The sequence below is a fragment of the Lagopus muta genome, chromosome 4, assembly GCF_023343835.1.
Source record: "Lagopus muta isolate bLagMut1 chromosome 4, bLagMut1 primary, whole genome shotgun sequence".
NCBI classification, from domain to species: Eukaryota; Metazoa; Chordata; class Aves; order Galliformes; family Phasianidae; genus Lagopus; species Lagopus muta.
In genome coordinates, this window is record NC_064436.1 from 61,942,653 (window position 1) to 61,947,283 (window position 4,631).

The 4,631-nt window shown below is 36.8% G+C and overlaps 1 long non-coding RNA gene across 1 annotated transcript; it reads right to left on the reverse strand.

Annotated features, from left to right (window-relative positions):
- Window positions 1–443: 443 nt before the first annotated feature.
- LOC125692779 (uncharacterized) lies at window positions 444–4,110 on the reverse strand. The gene is made up of 4 exons (XR_007376829.1): window positions 3,938–4,110; window positions 3,285–3,365; window positions 2,664–2,813; window positions 444–1,401 (listed from the first exon to the last, which is right to left on the reverse strand). It is a non-coding gene; the product is annotated as an uncharacterized LOC125692779 (long non-coding RNA).
- Window positions 4,111–4,631: the final 521 nt, after the last annotated feature.

The window sequence follows — 4,631 nt, forward strand, 5'->3', positions numbered from 1 at the left end:
TGCTGAACTTCAGTAGCTTGCGCCCCAGTAGAACATGCCAAATGACATGATTCATTATCCTCCCCAGGCCTGCATTCAGCCCCTGCATTTCTTATTTTCACTGTTGATACGGATCAGGTGGCAGCTGGAGAAAAGAGGCCAACTTCCAAGTGCTGTTAACCTTCTCTGTGCTACTGCATGTGTCAGTTGCACAAGCATTTGCACACATATGAAAATTGCCTTTCACATTCACCAAAACTTTGCAAATCCAGTTCCGCATGAGCAGTGTTGAAAAATCAAAGTCCTTTTAACAAACTAGGAAATATTTTCCTAAGTTCAAATATTTCGTTTTATATTTAAGTTACTACACATTATCTTACTTTTCAGGTTGTTTTCATTTGGCAAATAGTGATTTGTTAAAAAGGTTAATAAATGGTGTTCCTAATAATTTCAAAACTTCTTAGAAATATCTCTATTAAAATCATGAAACCGGTATCATCTTATTCCATGTTTGGTTTCAGCTGATTATTGCCAGAAAAAAAAAAAGAAAAAAAAAAAAAGAGCAGAAACATCCTGATTAAGTCTTGCTATAAAATGTCAGGGAAGTAGTGTCTGCAGGGATGAGAAGCAATTAAATGTTCAAGTAAAACAATCAAATGTAGGAAAATGTGCTCTGAAAGTCAAAAGTCATAAGGTCAGCAGAGAAAATCACGCAAAAAAGAACAGATGTGAATAGAAGTTAGCAAGAAATAAAGACTTCAGGGCCTCTGAGGTGTGAAGAGCTGATTAGTCTCCTTTGTGAAGAGAATAAATAGAGAATAACATAGAAGAGAAATACAATTGCCAGGATGAAGATCAGAGAGATGTGAAGCTGACAAATAGAAAAGAGATGCAGAGACCAAAAACAGAAAAAAATTAAAATGCCACAGTAATGTATTTTGCTCTTATTTCCGTGTAAGAAAAATAAAGTTGGCTGCTATAGCTGCCATAAGACAGAATGATGCTTCCTAGGAGTAGTTCAAATGTCTCCATAACAGTTTTTAAGGCTGCTGCCATCAAATTGTCAAATGCTGGTATTTTTAGCAAGTTCATAATTTCACATTTTCAGGCTAGCAAAGATATTTCACTTTTTTTTTTTTTAATTTTTTTTTAAATTTTGCTTATACAGGAAGAAGTAGATAATGTATGGTTGATAAATTCAGGCTGATGGGGTCCCTTTACTAGCTGGGAGATTCACTTTCACGTTCAGGTCTCTGCATATGGAGCACTCTATCAATAGCTACCAATTCAGGGCCAAAAGAAAACAAAATGTATAGATTTTAAATTAAAAAAAACCTTCATTTTCAGACACCTACCTCCAATACAATAGGGGATACATATCATTCATACTGAGATAAAGTTTCACTCTTTGTGAAAGGAAAGCTGTAGATGAATCACATGTATCAAAGATGAGTTAAATCAAATCCAGTCTGAAATTGTTGCTATTATCTATTAAGCAGATGAGGGAAGTAAGAAATTAAAATAAGCTCTTAAAATATTGATAAGCCTGGAGTTGCTGGGACAGATTCTTTGCTTTTCCTTTAATTTTATATGACATTTTCTCACATACCACTGGCTCTGTTTGTTTAGAAATATATTCAGGTCTTATAAAGATTTCTGAAAAGGCATAATGAGTTCTGTGATTTGCATAAAGAAAATTGTATTTAGAAATGTCTGTTCCACTTTTTTAAAGCAATAGAAAAGAGTTTCTACTTAGTTGCATTTCTTCCTTCCATTCTCTGTGAAGGATAAAGGGTTCCCTTTGATCACTCCAAATCAACCTTTTCTCCAGTCAACTTTGCTCACTTTACATTCTGATGCCTCAGTTACATTTATTCTCTCCCATAGCAACATTAGTTTTCATTTCCTTAATACTGACATCTGCTAAAAAATTTGGAGATCTGTAACTGCTGCAGTTAATGGGAAGTGCACACCTCATTCTTTTCCTCCAGCCTGAATCAATCTGGAGAGATAGCAGAAGCACCTCTGGTATTAAGTCTTCCTTCACAATAAGACCTATTTGAATTATACTACTATACATTCCAGCAAGATAGCTCCCTCTAATCTTTTTGCACAGTACGTATATGCTGGAAAATAAGCTGTTCTTCTTTTCCATCTGAATGTTAGTCTAGTGGAATATGAGTATTTTATTGTAAAAAAAACCCCACACATTGATTACCCTCAAACAAGGCCACAAAATACAAGTGGGCATGGGAGGCTAGCTGGGGTGGGCAGTGGCATTCACACCAAGATTCTCATTAAGGTTTCTCCTCATCTAATTGACTACAAATTAACAAGTTCCTCCTATGAGCAGCAAGGCTGCTTTCTGGCTAAGAGGCGGAACAAGCCAGATAACGCAAAGGGCAGCCCAGTTCAATTGGCTGATCCGTGCAAGCATGCATGAGGCAAGGAATGCAGCTTTTTGAGTTGCAGCTCTGACACTGAACCTCCTAAGGAAAAAGCTCAACACTGTCAGAGCACAGCAGCTGCACTCCTGCACAATTCCTGCATGCTCCAGGCTAGAAGCAGGGGAAATTGGCCCTTTCTGACAACTCTAAGCAGATCTGGCATGTGGATGGAGGAAGGACAGTCATATTGACCTCAATCTCCATGGGAAGAATGGAAAAAAAAAAAACTTTCCCTACCTTCAGTAGTTACTCTGACACCTGTGGTTCAATGTAAGATTTCATTACAAGAGAGATGTGATCAGTCTTTTCCTTTCTTTACAGTGAATTTTCAAAGCAGGATTATGTTGATTTTTTATACTAAGGTCTTTAACACGTTTGGAACAGCATCTGTAGAATAATGAACATAACAGCTAAGTGATTAAAGGTTCTTCAATTATCTTCACTTCATGATGCCCAAGTACTCTCTATGACACTGTCCAGAAGGTCATGCATAACTTGGCAGAAATAATTTTATCTTTTGTCAAGATTCTACTATTGTCAAGAAATGGCAAGCAGAATTTTTTCAATTTTTCTTTTTTTTTTTTTTTTTTTTTTTTTGCTGTGACAAGGGAGACTTTTTTAATGTATTTATTGTAGCTGTGCTCCTACCTTCGTGTTCTTACGTGTCCATCCTTCCATTTAAATTGCTTTGTATTTTACGTGTAGATACAAGTGAGCTGTAAATCTCTAAAATCACAGGAGAGATCTTGCTCACAAAAGTGGCAGTAAATTACCACTTAAAGCTCCACACCAAACATAAGTCAACAAACATCATAACAATCTGCATGGTCTTTCTGAGGTACTGCTATTAGCACTGACCTTGTAACGAGCTGGAATGCATGCCAAGTGATAACTCTTCTGAGTGACTGTCAGGGCATAGCAACGTGGCTTTTTGCAATTCTAAACAGACATATGGGGGGAAAAAAGAAAAGACTTGGCATTAGAGGCCCTCTTGAGAAGCACTTGCATTTCTAAACTGCATTAGACTCAATAAGAAGACAATACAACTTTGAGCACAAGAATATTTTTCTGCACAGAAAAGAAGGAAGTAACACCATTCAGCTGCAGTCTCTCAGAAATAATCATAGTGCATATTGGCTGCACCAAAGAAAAGAGCTCAGCAGGGAACATCTGTCCTCAACAAAACACTACAAGTGTCTTGCATATGTCTTTACTGGCCCTTTGATAGACTTCAGACATCTTCCTTATTAATGTAGTATTTGAGTGCGTGTGCTCTCAGGCACTCCACTCTTGCTATTGAATAGTTATAATATTTAAATCTCTCAATTTTTATATTTTCATATTGTTACTTTACCCTACCATGAGATTCCTACATCAGAGAAATCTTAAGAGCTCATTAAACCCATTACAGTGGAATTCTGAAGAGGAGAAGAAAGCACATGTGATATTAAATGTATACATATTTTCTTAAAAGCATTAATTCAAGAAACCTTTCTCTAGAGTTACTTTACCTTCTGATTTTCCTGGTTACTCTTGCCAGAATATGATGTAGGGAAGTGGTTCTCTATGCATTACTGAGTTCTACAGGGTCTATTCTGTTGCTGGCAGTTGCTGTCTTCTCACGAGTACATCCTCATTTTCTTGTTCTCATACTGAGGAAATGACAAGGTCTAGCAGTGTTAAAATGCACAAAGGATTCCTCCATCCTGCTATGCTCAAATAATGGAAGCTTGTGCCTGACAGTTCTGTAAAGCTGCCTCAGTGCTGGGCATCAGTTTATTGTATTTCAGTGTGTTTCATAGAAAAAAAAAATCTCAATTTTGTTCCTTAATATCATTCCAGTGATGGAGGACCATCGCTGTCATGAAGAGTGGGCTTTCCTTTGTTGCAAGAGAGAACTTTGTTGCCCTGGTTTATGCTATGGCATTATGCTATGATACGTAATATAGTTTATATTGCAAATTATATTTTCCCACTTCTGTTTGACTGACAGATGGATTGATGAACACCGGACTTGCAAAGCACTTAAAAAATTACTTCCTCCTCCAAAAAAGTGCACGCTGCCAGTCTTCAGTTAATGGCAATAATTTTACATATAAAAATGTATTTTGATAAGCAAAAATTTCTTTGTGCCTGAGAGCTGAACAGGTTGCTGTTCTAGATAAAAGTAAGCAGTTTTCTGCTGCTTTGTTTCCACACACACTT